The sequence below is a fragment of the Oryzias melastigma genome, linkage group LG17 (genome assembly GCF_002922805.2).
Source record: "Oryzias melastigma strain HK-1 linkage group LG17, ASM292280v2, whole genome shotgun sequence".
NCBI classification, from domain to species: Eukaryota; Metazoa; Chordata; class Actinopteri; order Beloniformes; family Adrianichthyidae; genus Oryzias; species Oryzias melastigma.
This window is the reverse complement of record NC_050528.1, coordinates 27,990,032-28,012,469: the sequence shown is the minus strand read 5'-3', so window position 1 is coordinate 28,012,469 and position 22,438 is coordinate 27,990,032. Positions and strand designations below refer to the sequence as shown.

The following is a 22,438-nucleotide window of genomic DNA, read 5'->3' as shown; positions in this document are numbered from 1 at the left end:
GTGCTGAACAGGAAGCGGCTTAAGAGCGCAGTCTGTCCAAGCTGCGGGGGCGCAGATTTTTTTTTCTTTTTTGCGCAATCTTCCATGAGTAAGCGTCTGTTGACATTACGGCGCATCTGTTTCCCTTCTGCTGTAAAAAACGCAAACATTACAGTGGAGCCAGAGTTGCTCCTGAGGATGAGCAGACCCGCGGCGACGGCGGAACAGCCAAACACCGGGACATTTTTTGGGTGGGGGCGAAGAGGGATGACAAGCCTCCGTGCCTCTGTCACGGCCTGACGAAGCCCATGCTTCCACAACTCTCAACTGTATTTATAGCCTCCCTTGTATAAACGCCACATATTTCCATTTTTTCTGCCTTCCCAACTTCTTAGAAACCAATCCGTGGGGGTGTCACGAAAGTTGAAGAGGATGAAGCGATCTGCGTTCACCTTTTCCCCCATTCGACACGTGAAATCGAGGGAGGCATCATCACATCTGCGCGGCAAAAGCGACGCGAACGCAACATCCGAATGTCACCAAGTGGACGGATTGGAGCGCAAACCCGACGCCCCTCTGGCACCAGAGTCCTGCCTGTCGATGAGGAAATATCCTCCAACTGAGCGGACTTTGGGCGCAAAAGGCTGCCGAGCGGGCGCGCGGGGATCCGCTGGGTGTGAAGGCGCAGCGGGGGCAGCTGGTCAGAACGCACAGACAGACAGACAGACAGACAGACAGACAGGCAGGCAGGCACGAGCCCTCGCGGAGGAGCGCGTGTCTTACCAGAAACCGCGGTTTGACGGTCGAGCATCCTCAAAGGCGCGCGGCTCCGTCTGCTGCTCCGGTCGTGGCGCGCCGCCGTGGTGCCAGAGGATGGAAGAAGAGCGCTCTCCAGCTCAACGAGGATTCACAATAGAGCCAACAGGGGCGGGCCGACCGCATTTCAATTGGAGGGGATTATTGGACAGCGTGAAAAACGAGGGGTGTTACACATCATCATATGTGCTCCAATAAAAACACCAAAGAACAAAAAGGACCAGCTTTTTGTTAGGATTATTTTACATAACAGTTTGGATTTGAAAGATTTAATGCAATACAAAAAGAAAGATTTTGCGTGCAAAGGAAGCATCTGCAGCAGAGGCCAAAGTCTTCCTGAATGTTCCTTCTCTGTTTCCAGCGGCATGCTGAGTCCCCATGTTTAACTGAATTAAATATGACAGAGTCCAGATGTGTTTCAATGATTTGAAATCAACTCCACTGTTCTGAGGATGTCTGCAGAACAAAGAACGACGCTGCTGCTCCAGAGAGTTCTCTGCAAAATTATGACCCAGAAATGTGTTTTGTTTATGGCATAAATTAGTGGAAGGAAGAGAGAAAACTCCAGCTAGCATCCATGCCTGCATTCATGCATGCAGTATAGGGACAAAAAAGTAGGGAAATTAATATAAAGGGGGTTTAATGAGCTGTCTTTTACCCTTGGTGACACCTATTAGAGTGGTGCAGGTCTGCAGCAGCTTGTTCAATTTAGGAAAATGTGTTGATACTAAGATAAAGAACTGTGCTTTAGTAACACATCAGGGGTGTCAAACTCAATCACACAAGGGGCCAAAATCTAAAACACACCTTAGGTCGGGGGACGAACAGGATAAACATTTATTGAACACCAAAACTAAAATTTTAAACTTTAAAACTGTAACGTTTTAACATATTATGAACTAGATATATAGCATTATCTGCAATGATGCTAGTGTGAATGCTGTTGGTTTAATTTGGCGGCTGAAGATGCTGAAATTGATAGCTAAAAACACTGAAGCTCGTAGCTGAAAATGGTAAAGTTAATAGCTGAAAACGCTGAAACTGATAGCCAGCTAAAATATTAGCTAGATTCCAAATTAGCCTAAAAAACAAACAAAATAAAACTTAGGTTAGCCAAAACAACTAGCATTTAGCTGAAATATTAGCTAAACTCAAAAATAGCCGAAATAAATCTTAATAAATCCAAAATAATCCAAAAAGCTAACAGAATGCCAGTTTTTACAACTTTAAAAACGTATCTTTTGAACATAATTATGAATAATAAAAAGCCAGGAATATTATTCCAGAATAAATCAACTTAAACCTTAAATAACTTTCAATATTTCACTCTCCATAAAAATATATTTTGTCAAAATTATACAAGTTAGAAATGAGCGCAAGATAACATCGGGTCTTTAATAACAATAAAATGAAATGATCTGGAGGGCTGAATATAACCCTGACTTTGACACATCAAATGACATGACAAATCTGAATGAGAACCATCAAAGACAAATAATGAAATGTATATAATCTGGACTGAATTTGCCTACTGACTGGTGCTTTGGACTCAGCTGTTCCTTCATCTTTAATTTCTAAGGTGAACAATTCAGACTTTTGAATGCCAAACATTCTCAAAATGAATTTATTTATGCACTCAGTCATGGCTCTCTAATTCATCGACCAGCTTCAGAAATGAGGTTGAGACTGAGATATTCCTCAGAAATACAAATGCATTTTCTTTGTAAACATGTAAACAAAGCTTAGGATTTTAGCATTTATAGGAAGCATAGCTTGGTCATTGCTGAAGGAACAAAGAAATGATTTCTGCAAGCTTTTTAACTTTGCCAAATGACTTTTCCCTCCCCTGTTTAATCATTTCTTATCAAGGCATCCCCAGGTGATTTTATTCACATGGTGGGAAATGATGAATTAGGGGTCATTAAAGGGGAATTTTGAAATGAGAAAAGGGAAGATAGCTAAAGGAACACATTTATACTCCCCTTTGCTCTTGGAGGGAAATTCTCAGGCACAATGCAGCAGTAATTTAATTTGTTCCTCTGTGATCACATCATGTCTGTCACGCTTATTTAAGACAGCGCACTCCTGTCCAGTCCGCTGCGAATGATGTGTGTGCAGCATCCATCTGCTGCTCCACGTCTTTCTGAAGCTTCTCAGAGTGCAGAGAAGCAGACCTCGTGCACCCTGGCATCTCAGGAGAATGTGCACAAGAGTAGTGAGTTTAGATCACATGTGTCAAAGTCAAAGTAATTCTATCCGACCCTTCAGATCATTTTATTTTATTTTTATTAATGGCCCAATGTTACCATGCTCTCATTTCTAGCTTGAATAGTATGGACACAATATATTTTCATGGAGAGTAAAATATTGAAAGTTATTTAAGGTTTAGGTTTATTTATTCTGGAATAATATTCCTGCCTTTTTATTATTCATAATTATTTTTAAAAGTTAAGGTTTATTCTGTTAGCTCTTTGGACTATTTTGGCATTTACTAAGATTCTTTGCCTATTTTGGAGTTTAGCTAATATTTCAGCCACATGCTAGCTGTTTTGGCTAATTTAGGCTTTTCTTTATCAGTTTTTTAGGCTTTTTTTAGGTTAGCTAATATTTTAAGTAGCTACATTCTAGCTGTTTTGGCTAATTTAGTTTTGTTTTTTTTTCAATTTTGAAGTTTAGCTATGTTTTTAGCTGGCTATCAGCTTCAGTGATTTCTTATATCAATTTTGCATTTTATGCTATCAGCATTAGCATCTTCAGCAACCAAATTCCTCTTACAGCATTCACACTAGCATTATCACAGGTAATGCTAAACATCTCGTTCATAATTATGTTAAAAAGTTAAGGTATAAAAGTTTTAAAAATTGGTATTCTACTAGCTTTTTAAACTATTTTGGCATTTACTCAAATGTTTTTGTCTATTTTGGAGTTTAGCTAGTATTTCAGCTACATGCTAGCTGTTTTGACTTATTTAGGCTTTTTTCAGTTTTTAGGCTATTTTGAAGTTTAGCTAATATTTTAACTAGCTATCAGCTTCAGCGTTTTCAGCTATCAGCTTCAGTGATTTCATCTATGAATTTTAGCATCTTCAGCGCCCAAATTCAGCTAACAGCATTCACACTAGCATTATCCCATGTAATACTATATATATATATAGTTAATAATTATGTTAAAACGTTACAGTTTTAAAAATGTAGTTTTAAACTGTTCAATAAATGTTTATCTTGTAACCTGAGTTGTGTTTTGGATTCCGGCCCCTTGTGCGATTGAGTTTGACACTTCTGCTGTGGATGATGTCAAAAATAGTCCCTGTATTCTGTAGCTAAAAGCTCTCCAGCTCTGTACCCTCCAAACAAAGGGAGTCAGGACTTTGTTCTCTGCGGCTGCCTTTCCACACCTAACAGAAAACTGTCCATCTGATGCTCTTCCAGGAGCTCCAGGCTTCAAAACTTGGACTCCAGAGCTATTTGGGGACTTGGAGCTTGACTGAAACGTTCCTGTTCTCACTGCTTCAGTTGCTGCAGGATCAGAGAGCTTCATGGAGGAGTAGATCAAAACCTCTCGTCCTTTTCAAGGCCTGGACATAAAGATTTCAACATCTCCTAATGGATGAGGATAGAGTTATTAACTATCTAAGAATGTTTTCTGGGAAACAAATTAGTGAGACAAAGTATTTATTAGTCTTTTCCCCCGCAGGCAAAGCACACTGTTTCCAACAGAGACTGAATAATTAATAAGTAGAGTTACACTCTACAGTACGATGAAGCACTGCAGCTCCTGAAAGAGGAGATCAGATTTGTCCGACCTGCTGTTCCACTCTCACTTCAGTCTTTACAGGTCAAACTGTTCTTCCATCACACATGCACTCTATGTTTGCAGCATTTCAGCATTCAGTGCAGACTCCAAATGACTGGGGAGTGGCTTGGCGGCTGCAACAATTGCTTCTTCAAACCCGTCTGCTTGGCATTGTGTTAGCATGAAGAGAGGTCTGCACCTGCTGATGATCAGTTCATCTGCCTCACTTGATCAGCAGCATCTGGCTTCTTGTTCCCTCTTCATTCTCCCACACAGGCACTGCTCGTGCACTTGGATTTAATTGACTGATAGCAGCACACAGAAAACAATTACTCTAAGTTATTGCTGCTTCAGGATGTTCAATAAGCGATGAGTGTGGGTGTGCTTTGTTCTCCTGACCACATCTCCAGACCACAGATCCAGAGATCGTAAACTCTTTAAAAATGCTGCTTTCTCTATTTTTTACTAATGCTAATCTGTTCCTCGTTTATTTTATATTTTAAATGAAAGATTGCAGAAAATTGCAATAAAAGCAGCGCTTTTTCCTGATTTTTTTTTTTAAAAAGCTCAACTCCATCCCTGAAATGGATCCCTTTCAAAATACACAAAAGCTGCACGTCTGTTCCTTAGGCGGGAACACAATGATTTTTCCATGAGGAAGCAGGAGCGGAGATGTGTGTGTGGGAGCTCTGAATAAACTAGCTGCTCCCTTTATTAAAGTCTGTGCTGTTCATTGTGTTATGAATCTTTGAACGGTGTTTCTTGAACATCGGGGCTCTTTGTGCACATAGAAAGCCAGCATAGCAGCATCCTCTTTGTAGAAACAGAGGGTACATTTGAAGTGCATTTTTCCTACAGACTGCAGAATGTTATGAAGTTTCAGGCTAAAGCCGCGGTGCAGCGGCAGCAGTGGAATCTTCAGTCATCTGTGCAGCACCAACAACCTTCCTGACTACTTTGTAATTTAAATACAATGAAGCAATATAATGGTTTTATGCTTCATTTTCTCCAAAACAACTTAAATCTTTAACAGATTCAGAATCTTTGACATACTGTGACATTAAATCGTTAAGGATACAGTGTGATACTGTATACAAAGCTGACTTACTTTCATTATATGCTACAATAGTGGTTCCGGGAACACAAGTGTAATTTGTGGGGTAACAGTGTCATGTTTAAGTTAGCAAGCGCTAACGTAGCAATCAAAATGTGGATCCTGAAATGTTTATTTATTTTGCATGAATGATAATCCGTAGAGTCCAGACTTTATTACCTTCATTTTCAACAATCTTCCATCTCCAGAGGAGAGAAAAATGACAACCAGACGCGTTAGCCAAGCTAATGTTCCCAAACAACACTCCCACCCTGCTGCTAGCCATGCTAATGTTAGCTGCCTGGAAGATAACACTTCCAGTGATGGTGCAGCAAATTTATTGATTGAAGATTCCACAGCTGAGTGTTCGCTACAAACCACAATAGAGTCCATCTGAAACCCTCCAGGCTTTTGTAAACTTTTAGAGAGTCTCCCGTGTAGGACGATGAGAAGTTTAACAGGTATGTCTGGATAGCATAGATCTGGGACGTTTTCTTCAGCGGAGATACCTTTAAAAAGTGCGCTGGGTCAGCCCAGTCTCAGTAAAATGCGTACATATTCCACGATTTGGGAAATACCGTGTATAATATACGCCAAAACCGGTTTTTGCGTGCATATAATACGCGCGGTCCTAAACGTGTTCAAATGTGTTTTCCACGTTTGACACGTCCCCTGGTGGAGCCGTGAGCATCACAGACAGCCCCACAAAAGAACAATTTGCTTTTCTAACCCTAACCATAACCTTAATCCTAACCTTAACCGGGAACAACGTCATTTAGAAAAGAGCTGGAGGATTTCTGACCACATGATCAAAACGAAACCTAAAAAAGTGTGTGTATGTACGCCATCGCAACCTATTCTCTACCATTGCGTATCATATGCACGCAAAAACCATGTTTGGCGTATATTATACACGGTATTTCAGAGTGCAAAGTCGTGGAATATGTACGCATTTTAGTGAGAGTGTGTTGGCTGGGAACATTTTACGTGTCGGTGATATTAAATCAATGTATTTTTTTTTAAATAAAGCTCAATGTCATGTGAATTAAAGTGAGATGAATACTCTGATGGCTTGAAAGGTTCAGCAGTGGCGCTCACGGTGGCGCTGTTCATATTCCTGCCAAAATGGCCGACTGACTGCAGGGATGACGTGGGTCCGGAGCTCTATAGGAGTGAAGGAGTGGAATTCTTTGACTACTGAAATGAAAACAATTTAGTTATTAAAAAGATTGTATAAAAATAGTTTTTGAAAATTCTAAGTTGTGTTAAAAATAAATGATGTAGATCCTTGTGACCTGAATGTTTTATTTTGTGTTTTTGGTAAAGGAGCATGAATAGTGAGACCGGGTCTTTGTCATGCTCCCTTCAGTCATGTGTTACGCTGTTTTGTTTAATTATGTATGGATGACTCTCGTTTATTATGGATATGGTGGCACATTAGAGACGAAATAAAATTAAATGAAAGGAAATGGTCACAAAGTTAGAACAGTTGTGCACATTTGTAAGCTGCCATGTCCTTGTGGGATGTTTTGACAGTAAAATCAAGAATAATTGCATTAAATATTTGGCAGATTTTCAGTCATAGTCTAGTTTTTGGCTTCCAACAAACAGACAAAATTTCAATGGGATATTTTATTTAACGTGTAAGATGATAAAGTAGAACACATGGATAAACTGGATGTCATGAATCAGTCCCCTGTCTCCCCTTCTGGCCTTCAGCGGAAACTATCTCCAGAGTTCTAGCACTTCCTGGTTCTCCACACTTCATTTCCCATCAGCCCCTGCTGTCACTCCCAGGAGCCCCACAGCTGGTCCCCGTCATGAATCACTTCCAGCGGTATTTAGTCTGACCTCTGCTCAGTGCGAAGTCTTGTTTGTGCCTCTCTGTCTGAGCATTCTCAACCTGACCTGATGCTTCGTCTGTCGCCTGCCCCCAGTCAGGTTGTTCTCTGTTGCCCTCAAGCTCGTGCTTGACCCCTGCCTGCCTGACCCTGGTTTACCTTGGTGGACTTTTAAATGTGCTTCACGCCTGTTGTCCAAAACCAGCTGTACTCGGAACCAGATGTCTACCTGGTTTTGTGACCGTATCAAACACCCAGGACTTTATCCAAAGATGAGACTATTCATATTGAAAACTGACAGTGCTCTTCAGATGGGAAATAAACCGTTTTCATTATCTGTGTCTCAAAAGTGCACTCCCAGTAAATCACACCACAGTGATCCACAGCAGCCATCATGTTTACTGCTCAGATACTGTGGGGAGGAGACTGTTGATGAACGAGCCGCAGGGTCTGTCTACAGCTCCTCCTAACGGGATGAGAGCTGCGACTGATGCAGGTCATGGAGAAATATGGGCATTTCTGCTCCATCCATTGCTGTGTTCAGCAGCAATGTGTCTCTAAGCTGCTTGGAGCTCCAGAAATGGAACGATACACCCAGTCGCAGCAAGTGGGGTGTCTGGTAATTGAGGAGAAGGAATGAGGAAAGCAACAGATGAACACGTCCTCCCAGCAGGTACCAGTCCCCACTGGTGACCTTGTTTCCTTCTCACAGTATAATGAATGGGCTCAGGGGGACCCACTCTGGAATAAAGGCCAGCCTCAGCCCACATATCATTGACTTGTAACACTGAAGGGAATTCACTAGTAAAATGTGAAGGTAATAAAACAAACAGACCCACATTTGAAATTCGGAAAACTTTCAAAAGTCTGCTGTGCTAAAGTTTTCACAGAAAAGACCATTGGCAGTCCTCAACTTCAAAAGCTCTGCTCCTCTAAAACTGCAGCATCAGGACTCTTGTTTTTCTTTTTTACTAATTCAGCTTCATGGACACATTTTGAAGTGCAGAGTGGCAGTTGCACAATCAGGACCAATTCTCCCGCCTTACAAGATGCAAGCTTCATGAGATCAGTGAGCAAGCCTTCTTTGATCTTCCATTCCTGATAATATAGGTCATCTCTTCTGGGGAAAACAACAAAGACCAAATGAGGCGGAAAATATCATTCAGCCCACCTCTGTGGAGCAAGAAAGCAAACAGCCCCTCGGATGGAGACCGCAAGTGAAGCTGCTATTTTTAGAGGCCTGCTCTTTGGCATTCTCAACACAAGGGTCTATCTGCTTGTTCGCAGATGAGAAGAAAAGAAATTCCAGAAATGTGAAATGTTGCATGTGTCATTTCTTACCCTGCTGTCTATGGCTGTTCAGACTGGGTATCCATGGCAACCGTTTCATAATGCCTCACAAAACACCTCAGAAGAGGTTCTTTTTTATCTGGGCCAGAAACAGGATCCGCGAATCAAATGAAAGCCGATGGGATGAACAATGTGAAAAAAGGATGTGGACAAAGTTTACAACCAAGAGCCCGTTGTGTGATTGCTTAGTAAGCATTCACACTATAGTGATTCTCATGCTCCTTTCCGTACGTTTTTCGGCATGTACTTTCAGCGATTTCAGCAGTCTTGGTTTCAAAACGTACAGCTCGTTCAGGACATTACTGCCTGCTTTTGGTGTTCATAAAGTTTATAGTTTTTGAAATATTGAGCCCCCATTGGAAATGAACGAGAAAGTCTTTAAATTTCTAAACTTTAAGCAGATTAACAACAAGACTGTAAATATATTCATGGACTATGTTTTCATCTTTTATAGTAATAAAAAAAATTGGGCCTTACCTACTATTTAGCAATATGCTAACGTTTTTGGCTAATTTGTTATCTATTGAGGTTTTTTAGGCTAATTTAGAGTTATCTTGTATTTTAGCAACAGGGTAATAATTATGACTGAGGAATTTCAGACTATTTTGGAGTTTAGCTAGTATTTAAGAAAATGTCCTAGCTTTTTGGCTGATCTGGTATCTACTAAGGTTTTTTAATGCTAATTTGGAGTTTAGCTAATATTTTAGCACCATGCTAACATTCTTCGCTTATTTAGTTTACTGAGAAATTTTTGGGCTATTTTGGAGTTTAATTAGTATTTAAGCAACAAGCTAACTTTTTTTAGGCTAATTTGGAGTTTAGCTCATATTTAAGCAACACACTAAATATTTTTGCTAATTTGGTATGTATTAGGGATTTTAAACCAATTTTACTACAATTTTTTCAGAAATGTAGGTTAACTTCAGTGCTCTTCCTTGGTTCTTTAACAAAATTTTAAACCTTTTAAAAAAATTAACATTTTGCATCACAATTTTCAGCAAAAAGCTTCAGCATCTTCAGCAACTACTTTCATCAAAAAGCATTCACATTGTATTATCACAGCTAATGCAACTTCTCTAGTTAATCATTTCCAGAGGAAACAATGCCAGACGTCAGTATGGATTTTTGAAGGCAGTTTTCCAGATTCCGCTGCTTTCGTTTGTGGTGAGGATGTGGTCACCAGCGTTCACTGTGCGGCAGCATGATCTCTGAGTCCTGGAGGACGAGTCCAGTCATGTGGAATGCAGCAGGCGTGAGCTTGACGGGAGGGGAGCGAACAGCCAGCTGGGTCTTCTGCAGTGATGAGCTGGAACTCATGCCAGGAGCTGACAGGACCAATCAGGGAAGAGCCCAGGCCTCATCCATGCATGCTAATCAGCTCGCCAGAGGAGCCTGGATCCAGGGCATCTGCGGGGGCTTCATCGCCATGGATACAGCTGCAGTCACATGACATTACCTGAGCAGGTAAGCCAAGCAGAAGAAATGGTTATGGCTGTGCTTCAGCCGCTCTGACCTTCAGTTATGTCACCATTGCTCAGATCAGCTGGCGGCTGCAGAGTAAAATTAAATAATAGCTGTTTAAATGGAATGCTGCAGATTTCGGGTGAAATACAAGCAAAAGTTTTCACCAAAACTCAAAGAATATTTAGGACACAGCGGGAGAAGCTCTTCATCTTTTCAGCAGAGTCCCAGAAAAGGATTTTAGGGTAATGTGGACAATTCGTCTTGTGCACAACACCTCTGCTGCATCTATTTCCTGTCGAGATGTTTCCACAATGCCACTTTTTCAAGACTTTGAGAAAAGAAAGAAAATGTGGTGCTTAAACATAAAATCTTGAACATGCTGTTAATTTCAGCCGTTAACATGATAATTCCAGTAGACTCTGAAGGAGAAAATCGACTCACGTAACTATAAAAGAGCGCTGAAGTTGGCCTAAATTTCTGAAGAATTTACAGTAAAATTGCTTGAAAATCCTTAATAAACGCCAATTTAGCAAAAATGTGTCGCTTAAATATGAGCTAAACTCCAAATTAGCCTTAAAAACCATGCCAAATTAGCCACACGTTGCTTAAATAGCCTAAAATTTCTCAGTAAACTAAATAAGCCAAAAATGTTAGCATGGTGCTAAAATATTAGCATAAAAAAACCTCAGTAGATAACAAATTAGCCAAAAAACTAGCACATTGCTCACGGTGCTTTTCTCCTTCAGAATCTACTGGAATTGTCATGTTAACAATTACAGTAAATCAAAGCTTTGCCGTTTTACATGATTTATTGTCTGCTAAAGATAACGAATTGTTGATCCCACAATGTTTCTTTAGTGATCTGTTGTTTTTATCATAGTATTCAGATGTGCAACAAATACTGAAAAAACCCCAATCCAGAGTGTTTGGGGCGACCACTTTTGACTGCTTTTATCCCAACCACCTTTGAGGTCGTTCCTCTTTTCATATGCTAATATTTTAATCAACATTACCCAAAGAAGTGTGTGTGTGTGTGCAAAGCTCGCGCTCGTTTGTGTTATCTGGAAAATTAACCTTAGCTGCAGGAAGGACGGCTGCAAAACCCAGCGGAGCTAGTTGTTGTTTGAGTGTTTCACTGGCCGATCTGCAGCTCCAACACAACATGCGTCTGCTTTAGCAGCAGCTACAGCTGCACCTGTTTCCACTGTTTAATTGTAGGAACTATATGGCAGCTGTTTCATTCCAATAAATGTGCTTCACTAAACAAAATAATCACCCAGCTAGTTAACATTGTCTTTTAGAAACATGCTGACTGGAGCAGGTTTTTACATTAGAATCACAGAAACTCTGCTCAAACGGTTGTAGGTTTTTGTTAACTTGTCTAATGATAGTGAGCTCCAGCACTCTTCCTTCTGCTGCTTCAGCTCCTGAGGGAAACGTGTTCCTCCGTGGACTGCATGCTTGATCTTCTGCAGTACAGAGACCAATTCCAAGATCTTATTTATTCAAATCTGACTATATTTATGACAGGAGTCTGAGGATCCCGAGCCTTTTATTCTCCACTGTGGCTCTTTGGCTTTAAAGAATACTTCAAACTTAACTAATTACTTAATTTATATTTTGATTTTTGACACGTCAGATAGGCCAGGGGTGTCAAACTCAATCGCACTCAAATCCAAAACACACCTTAGGTCGCGGGCCGAACAGTTAAAACAATTATTCAACAATCTAAAACTAAGTTTTTAAAACTTTAAAATAGTATTTTTTTAACATAATTATGAACTAGATATTTATCCTTCTCTCCATCAACAGCTCTGCTGCACATGCACTAAACCCTCATCTGTTCCTAGTGTCTAGTTCAGGTTCTGGAGAAGAGAAGATGGTATCTTCACATTGACTGCAGTCAAATGAGCCGCCGTTCACATTTCTGTGGTCAAATCAGCATCACTGGATTTTTGGTGTGAGTTTCATCCAATACTGACGGTAGCAGGACTGAGAATGCTGGAAAATCTCCACCAGACTCCACGGAGCTTCTTGATGTGACCACGGAAATGTGAACGGCGGCTCATTTGACCGCAGTTGGAAAGGATTGTAAATCAATGAAAGAGCATTTTGATGTTAGCTTTGATTATTTTCAGATCATCCGGATCAGAACCATACGGCTGGACATTACCCAGATTGATGGACATTTTGATGTAGCAGCGGTGAAGATTTATGGTAGCGAGACACAGAACTATCATGATCAGACAGGGGGAATCAGGGGCGCCAAAAGCCACGCCCCCTCAGAGGAGATTTTGGAAACAGAGGCTTCAGATCAACATGAAAAATGGCTTTTTAAGACTTTTATGTTGTGGGATTTTGATTAATAACTCCATTATCATAATTAAAACACTACTGGCAACATTTTTTAAGATAAAAAAAACGACTTTAATAGCAGAAATGCTTGTGGCAGATCAGACATCAATTCCTATGTGATGAACGGAGAACTAAAGTATTGGGAAAATGTGATATTTTGGTGTGAGCCGGCAGCAGTGAGGAGAAGAGGGAAATAAAAGCTGTGCTGGAAGAAATTTTGAGGAAAGTGTTCTGAGCCCAGAGCTTTTCTCCTAAAGCAGAGATAAAGATGATGCTGTCTGTTGGAAACATTCTAGCCTCCACGTTCGAGTTAGTTTGACATGCAGACTTGTGTTTCCGTGCCTCCATTTTCTAAATGTGCGACTCCATTGGGCAGAGTGAGATTATGTGAAAACCAGCGTGTGAAATGACTCCAGACATCAGGGAGAGTTACATAATCTAATAATTAGAATTAACGAAGGCTTATTTGTGATTTAGAACAAACAATGGATATTCCAGCGGATTCTGGACAGGATTAGAGGTGAACATTCGGAGGGCGGTAATGTGAGCAGCAGACGGCGTTCTCTCTGTCAGAATAACCTTGTGCTGCTCTGGAGGTTTGCATGGCAGAGCAGGTAAACAGAGGAGGTTGCACATTGAACTGAGAACAAACAGTCCGGTGACGGAGTCTCCTGAAGCTCTGTGAGAGCTGCAGGCTGCTGTGCTCTGACTGATTGAGTGATTTGTTTGAACTGTGTTATCAGCTCTGGCAGGGCGGAACACGACACATTTGTCTGTGCTAATGAACACCCTCCACGAATCTTCTTTGGTGGGAAAGTGTCGAGTTTGTTTTCAGAATGATTCTCTAAAACCTGCTCTGCTGATACTCATGATTTCTTTGTTTTTCTGGTTTTTCTTGCAGAGTTTTTAACCCTTTAACACCGGAGCTCCAGTGTTTATGTTCTTTGATTTACTGTAACTTTTCAACTGTTAACACAATCATTCCAGTAGATTCTGAAGGAGAAAAGCGGTGCAACCCATTTGGTCCAGTTTACTGACCAAAACCCAGTGAGAGTCCCACTTCCTGTTTAGAAAAATACACTTTATTTGTGTCTTTTCGACCATTAAACTTTATTTATAGATAAAGTGTAGCGAAAATAATTGAATAATGACAGTGTTGCATTTTTCTTTATTATTTGTTTTACTTTTTACAGCAGTACATACAAGTTCCTTTCAAAATAAAATACACCTTGTGTCAAATTAGATTCGCCTGAAGATTTACTTGAATTAAAAATACGTTTTTTTTTTAATCATTATGACTTTGGTGCGCCTTCATCCTTTTTCTCTTTTACTATCAAACATAAGGATGACCACATGAACATCTAAATGTGAAAAGGCAATAATGTTATTCTAAAAGCTAAACCACAAAACGTGATAAACTAAAACAAATCAAGCAAAACTTAGACGGTGCTTCACAAATAAACTGACTTGTCTTTAGGTGCATAAAATTATTTAGCATTAGGACTGCCAGGATTAGTCAAAAGACTCTTTTCACTGTGACGTCAGACAAAATGGCGACAGGGCCGAAAAAGTGAATAGTTACTTCTGATGTAGGTACCACATGTGCTCAGCCTGCAAGATCAGCTCAGGGCTTGTGACTAGTGATTGTTTGGGTTTAGAACGCCAAAGCTGACAGCTGAACGCTGTTTGACACAATTTTACATAAAATATTAAAGGTAACCTTATCAATTTAAACAGAAAAATGTACAATATTTATTTTATGAATATTTTCATTTCCTGTCTTAGATCGTTCACAAATCTAAATACAAATTTAAATAATCCTTCAATATTTGATGTTTTATTCAAAATATTGACCTTTCATTTGAGCAGATATTATTCTAACTGGTTCTATTTTGTCTGATGTTATTCACACGTATTTTAAGTGCGATCAGCACAAAAGCTGATAGAGATTCATGTTGTCCACATTTAATACTGTTAGCATAGACACACATCTCTGCATGTCTGTACACATTTGAATCACTTCCAGGATAAATGTACTTGTTGTTCTACGGGATATTTTAGGGGATAATTGTAAAAACAGGAATGGTTTGGCTCAGTGGAAATGTTAAAAGCAGCAATTTCAGCTTTCAAAATAAGAGTGGCCACGTTCAAAAAAAAAAAAAAAAAAGTCTGGGCGACCATCTTTCATAACATTACGTGGATACAGTCACTTGCCTCTTTTTGGCAACAGTTTCAATTAATTTGATCATTTTTTACCTTTGTTTTCCCGAAGATCAAACACAGTTATAAGCAAAACCAAATAAGAGCGATGTTAGAACCACGGCTGTGTGAACAGAACCTCCTGGACCGGTGTTGCAAACATTACAATATTAATACGTTTTACTTTAATGTCAAACACGCTGGAATTGACTGACTTTTTCTCTGTTTACAACAATCATGTGAGAACGAAAATTTAGGAAACTTTTAACTAGTGAGAAAAGATCTTCTGCAGCTTCACGTCTCAAAGCTGTCGCTAGCGTTAGCATTAGCATCAGCACAGATTAATAGAATAAAATCACAATTACCTTCATAATCAAACAAGCAGCATTCAGTGAAGTACTTGTAACCTTCGTCTAACTATGACCGGGTTGTCAGAGAGAAGTGATGACATCACATGAAAAGGGTTTATTAGTGGACGACTGATAGACGATTGAAATAATCGCCGACCAATTTAATTGTCGATTAGTCGTTTCTTTGTTATCATTATTTTATTTAAAAAATACGGTGCGCGCTTTCTAAGAAGGAGCACCAGTGGAGTTCATCTCCAGCTATAAATACTTGGGCGTGCACATCAGTGAGGACCTCCACTGGAGCACCAACACTTCCCTGCTTGTCGGGAAGGTCCACCAGCGCCTCTACTTCCTCAGGAAGCAGCGACGGCCTGGACTCGGAAGCTCAGCTCACAAGGAAGCTTTGTGCTTCCCTTATTTTAATGCTAAAACAATTTATTTACTCATATTTTTGTTAGTGTTAGTAGAATATTATCTTGTATATATTGTAAATTGTGTCATATTGAACATGTTTCTTCTCTCACATGTATCGGGATCTGAGTTCCAGTCTCATGTCAGTGACATTCATTTGTCCACTGGTTTGACGATATAATCCCAATTGTCATTGTCTTTGACACACATGCGCAGTAGTGCTATCCCGGGTCGGTAGTTATGTAACAGGAAGTTATAGAATGGTTCTGGTACCATAACAACCCCTTCACTTCAGATGCTGAACTCATTTGATTTAATCTTGTTTTAATATCAGAAACTAATGAAGGAAAGAAGCTGCATGATTCATTATAGGTTTAATAAACTATCATCTTCATTGTTTTTATTTGTAGTTAGTTTAAAGCTATTGAGGGTTAAGATGTGTGTTGTACATCCAGTTTACCTATGACCCGATTGGTCGACTAATTGGAAAAAATAATCGGTGATCAGTCGACTATTTGTGGTGCCACTATTTTGCATCCATGTTTTGGTGGAAGATTTGTTGTTCTTAGTGTGTTTTTTTGCGTCAGACAGTAATTTTTCTAATCATTCCAGCATAACAAACAGCGTTTTTCTAAATGTTTGCTTTTCCCTGAAAGACCTCAACCAATTGGTGCAACTGGCACAAAAATAGAAACAAAAAAAACATGTTTTTGTGGTCACTAACCTAAACCCTGATCTGATCCAGCCTACCTGTCAAGTTTTAGAACCTTTTGTGGAGTCAAAAAGTTTGCCCACCCCGGTCTAGAATAACCCGTTCCTGCTTTTCCTGCCGTTTCATCTGCAAATGCTGCGCTGAGGACTCCCTGATAGTGTGATCACTAAATTCTGATATTGGAGAGGACAGCTTGTGGCTCATAGCAGTCAAATGCAGAGAAACAGGCTCAAAATTTGGGTAAAGAAAGTTTTAACGTGTTGTTTGTAGCTCTGTCAGCACTGACAAAAGGACCTGAAAATATCCTTTTAGAGGCCTAAAACTTTTCTTGACTAAAAGAAGGAATTTAGACTCTTTTCTAGAGTTTTTCTCCCTAAAAATGCATTGTGACTTTCACAACAACTGATAATTAATGTCATTTTAAAGTTCTATTTGAGTCCCTTTTAGAAAATATCTTATTTTGCAGTTTGGTCAGTTATTTTTTATAATCAATGGTTTTAAAGGTAACTCAGTTGTTGGACATGTTCTTTTCCTTCTCCTCCAGTCTCGTTCTCAAAGCCAGAGATCTCCTGATAGTCCTGAAATTGCTGGCACTTCTCTGAATGACCTTCACGCCAGGTCAGGTCCTTGAAAAGACTGATCATTTCTGGTGTGTGAATGTATGTTGCTGCTGTCAGGATTTGGGGAATCATCCATTCCTGCTGACTGCAGTCTTTTTATGGTTTCAACTGATAAACCGCACAAGTGGAGTGCTGTTTGTCTGTGTGCTAATGCCTCTTCAGTTAAGGTCAAGTCACCTCGTCTGTCTGCAAACACATCCTTTGACTGACTGCAGACTTAACAGCCACCTTTGGTTCTGATGATGGAGGTGGAAGTATTATTTATCACTATTGCAGCCACAAACGATTATTCTAATAGTCGACTAATCACTGATTATTTTTTCTGATTAGTCGACTATGCGGGTAATGCGCAAACTGGAAGTAAAACACACATCTTAACCATCTTAACCATTATTCCATCAAAACCTAGATATATAGCATTACCTGTGATAATGTTAGTGTGAATGCTGAAGGTTGAATTTGGCCGTTAAAGATGCTAGTGCTGATAGATGAAGATGTTAAAATGGATAGCTTAAATTGTTGAAGCTAATAGCTGAAAACACTGAAGCTGATAGCCAGCTAAAATATTAGTTAAATGCCAAATTAGCCTTAAAAAACTGAAAAAATGTCTAATTTATCTAAAACAGCTAGCATGTAGCTGAAATATCAACTAAACTCCAAAATAGCCTAAAAAAACAAAACAAAAAAATCCTAAATTAGCCAACATATCCAACATGCAGCTGAAATATTAGCTAAACTCCAGAATAGCCCTAAAAAACTGAAAAAATCCTAAATTAGACAAAACAGCTAGCATGTAGCTGAATTAATAGCTAAACTCCAAATTAACCCTAAAAACAAAACAAAAGAAATCCCAAATTTGCCCAAATATCTAACATGCAGCTAAAATATTAGCTAAACTCCAAATTAGCCTAACCAAATGAAAAAATCCTAAATTAGCCAAGACAGCTAGCATGCAGCTGAAATATTAGCTAAACTCCAAACAAGACAGAAAAACTGAAAAAAATGCTAAATTAGCCAAAATACCTTAAAGGCAGCTGAAATAATAGCTAATCTCCAAAATAGCAAAAAAAAAAGAAAAAAAGAAAAAAAGAAAACCTTAATAAGTACCAAAATATTCCAAAAATCTAGCAGAATGCCATTATAACTTTCAACTTTACTACACTCTGACTCCATTTGATATAAAGTAACAACTACTCGACCATTAAATTATTCGTTGACTATTTTAATAGTCGAATAGTCATCGATTACACAACTAATAGTGGCAGCCGTGTTTATTACCTGACAAAACTACCAAACTTCTATCTTAACATTTGTCCTTTAGAAAAGAAGTACAAACAACAACTGATTTTCAGACTTTGACACATTTTAGAGGATTAGAATTACATACTAAGAAAAAAAAACCTCCAAAAAGCAGGATGAGGCCTTTGATAAAAGGAAGATGCTGTTTGCACAGCTGGACAACACTGTGCTGCCTGTTTCCAGTCAGTAAAACACAGTTGATGGACTGAACAGAGGGGGCAGCACAAAGCAAAACACAAATATAAAGCTCCAGTTAGATATAAAAGATCATATTTGGTCTGGTTTATTCACAAACCAGGCATTCCACTCAATCAGTTACTGTTTCTCTGTAATATTTAGCACATAAAATCACCCAGTTTTGGTTTTCTTGAAATTTACCTTCTGCAAATATAATTCTTAAGCTTTTATTTGAACTTTATCAGCTTTCAACATGTTTTGTACATATTTATCTATTCACTGAAACAGTTTTGATTCTGTTTTTCCCAGAAGAACAGTAAAAAATGCAGCATCCATATGCCATCCCACTGGAAACAACACAAACTCTGCATCACAAGACGCGTTCTGTTAATTAGCTGAAGAAAGTTGACTGAGCTGGGTGTCAGGAGAGGGTGTGTGGTTATGAGGCGCATGAAGACACAAATTAAAATGTTTCATTAAAAATGATGGAGATAATAAATTCTTAAATTAAAACACTTAAAATTAAGTTTTGCATAATTTCTGGGTTCTCCGTCTTTTCTGTGTCTTTGTCTCTTTGTTAGTGGGTAAGACTGCTAAGTACAACAAGAGGGTGAAAAGAACAAAACAAATACCTAAACCTCAAAACCAGCTACCAGCTACCAGCTACCAGCTACCAGCTACCAGCTACCAGCTACCAGCTACCAGCTACCAGCTACCAGCTACCAGCTACCAGCCATTCTCCCAGCCTGCCTTGGCGTGGCCTCCTCTGTCTTAAATAGCCAGCAGGTACTGATTAAGGCACATTGGCCACACCTGCCAGGTGAGCAGAATGTCTGGATGTAAAATGGTCCAGCAGTAGCAGCAGGACTAACAGAGGAATATTTATAGACATAAATGAAAATATGTAGAACCTTATTATGATAAGTTTGGCCTTTTTTGCACGTTACCGTTCTTTTCTGAGGAGTGAGTCTTTGACATGACACCAAATGATGGCTTTTGCCAAAGACTTGAATGTTAAGAATACACATATTTCTTTAAATTTAGATCAGCATCTTCTAAATATTTTGAAATACTCTCCAAGAGGCAGAAATGCTCTAAGATTATAAATCCAGAAGTTCAGGGTTTAACCCTTTAACACCAGAGCTCCCGTGTTTATGTTCTTTGATTTACTGTATTTTTTAAATTGTAACACGATCAACATAATTCCAGTAGATCTAGTAGATCTGCTGGAATTGTGTTGACAACAGCAGAAAAGTTCTAGTCTGTTAAAGATTCCGTGAATTTGAACAGCAGCATTGTTTCAGCAGCACGTGTGACTGGCTCCACCTGAACTCTGCACGTCTACTCGCATTAACACAACGTGAACCAGCTGCAGAGTCCACTCCAGGTCTGTCTGCACGGCATATCTCTTTGACATGAACCATCTCTACCCGCTAATTAACACCCGATGAGGACATCTACGCTCAGCTCGGCTCCAGATCTCCGTGCACATTCACCACCCTGACACCATCTCTCCCCTTCGGCTCTCTCTGTCTGCTCGCCGTGTTGTAGGCGCAGAGCGAGGGCAAACTCTGCTCAGTATAATGTGTCGGAAGATAAAGGAACTGACTCCCTGCCATGCCGAATCTATCCACAACGCTATTACGCTGCCATGGCAACAGATGAAGACGTGCAGGCCTCTCTGGGTGGGGGCACCGCTGGTTCACTCATCTTCTCCGCCACTGACTGGCAGGAAAGCTCCATGGGGCTGCTATGGCAACAGACTGATCATATGCAAAAGGGTGGGGGGCACTGGCTGCCACGGCAACATGGGAGCCAAGTTGTCAGCTTCCACTGAGTTGACTCTGATGACGACTTGACCTCAGGCAGTTTCCCTGTGTGACTTTCAAATTCAAAAAGCTTTTGATGTTTGTGTTTGTTTATCGACTCATTCTGATGAAAAGATGAAAAAATAAAAATGGTAAAGAATATAAAGGGAGGTCATCCTATATGGCAACAAAAGGCCAAACGAGGATATGGACTTCTGGGTTGAATTTGAGCTTCCAACTTCTGAAAAATGCAGTCACAATCTTTTGAAATATTAATATCTTCATCCAGAACTGCTGCTTTCCATGACTATGCATGTGCGGCCTGTGGGCACGAATACGCACAGGACTGACGCAGCAAACACATTCAGCCGTCAGGTGTAATGACAACTGTGTGAGGAAGGATCAGCTGATGTCTCTGCCCTCCATCTGCAGAGTGAGACATGGATCCATCCCAGATATGAGTGACTGAAAAGATGTTTTTCCTACTGACCTGGTCTGCTGTTTGACTATTTGAAGTCATTAGTTAATCCTTGACTGCTCATTGGTTGTAGCTTGATGACGGGTATGCATCTAAAAACAAAAACACCAAATGATTTCATGATTTAGAACAGTGTTCCCGAACCCCAGTGGGTGTTTATTTTCTGGTCCTGAAGGAAGTTTTATTTTGAAAGACTTCCTGATTCTGTTCACAGCATCTGTCTGGATCACATGACTTAAAGCAGCTACCTGCATGGCTAACTAGATTGCTAAGCTAGTTGCTCAAAGCTAAATACAGAAAACCATAGAGGTTAATGTCACTAGAGATGACACGCAGGCTCTATACGTAAAGAGCAACGCCATATTGGAATGGTATAAAAACAATGAGACATGGTTTAACAGAACCAGTAAAATGACCACAAAATGATTAATTTTGGTCAGATTTTAAAATGGAAAAAACTCTGATCGTCAGAAAAATAATTCCCAGGTCATAGTAATAATGTTTTTGTACAAAGTGCAACAAATGAACAACATTTCAAACTTTTTTAAAATAATAAATAGGTTATTATTATATAGGAAACTCGATGCATACCTGATGCATGGTTGTGATACATGCTACAGTACGACTGAATTAGTTCAGCCTTCAGGTAGTTTTCAAATCAGACACAAATTCTACAAATCAGCATCTTTGTTTCATTAAATCATCATCATCTGTTTAAAATATATATACTGATATTTTTAGACTTTTCTTGGACTATTTAAAACAAATTTCTTGTAGTAGCATTTTACTTTGAAAATAGATTTTCATTCAATGAAAGGTAAAAATACCAGCTTTGGCCAAGTTTAGACCGGTTCTTGAAAATATTGTCTAATTTAAACCAGTCTGTGGCCTAAAAAGGTTTGGGACCACCAATTCAGAGGAGCTCTTCTGCTTCATCGTTCACAGCAGAACTGAGTCAGGAGTAGCACATACCTTCACCTGAGGGCCTTTTTCACAACATTCAGTGTGAAAAATCAAAAGAGCACAAATGAGGCGTTTGTCCTCTTCTGCTCTCGTGGAGATTTGTCCCCATTTGTGTCAGGAGGAAAAGCGTAGAATTATGCAGACAAAGAGAAAAGGGAATAATCTGGTCCCTGCAGATGGTAACAGGCTGTTGTGGCCCAGTTGCGTCAGCTGCCCTTTGACCTGTTTGTAAATGTGCAGTCTGTGTGTGCTTGTGTGAAATTCTGCAGAAAAGCATGTGGGATTACCGCTGACCGCTTTATGAACATAATTATGACAAACATAACTTCATTTTTCACATTTTGTTTATATGCATTCATACTCTTTTTATACACAGGATATTTTTAATTTACTGATTGTATTAGAAAACTTTTTATCAATAGCACAAGTGAAATGTTTTGCATTTTATCATAGATATTTTCAATAAAACGGATTTGTTCAAACTGATTCCTTTTCTTTAACATATCAGTATCTTGTCCTTGATGTGAATTTAATGCACATGTGTTAAAGTCAAGGCCCGGGGGCCGGATCTGGCCCTTCAGGTAATTCTATCAGCCCTCCAGATCATTCTATTTTATTTTATTAACGGCCCGATGTTATCTTGTGCTTTTTTCTAACTTGTATAATTTTGACAAAATATATTTTTATGGAGAGTAAAATATTGAAAGTTATTTAAGGTTTAAGTTGATTTA

General features: G+C 39.5%; 1 protein-coding gene across 1 annotated transcript in view; it reads right to left on the bottom strand.

Annotated features, from left to right (window-relative positions):
* Positions 1-1,187, bottom strand: part of LOC112151372 (transmembrane protein 200C) — a 13,173-nt gene extending 11,986 nt beyond the window's left edge. Inside the window, exon 1 of the mRNA XM_024280282.2 lies at positions 763-1,187. The gene's annotated coding sequence lies outside the window, so the exon portion shown is untranslated. The remainder of the gene's footprint in view (positions 1-762) is intronic.
* Between the last annotated feature and the right edge of the window lie 21,251 nt (positions 1,188-22,438).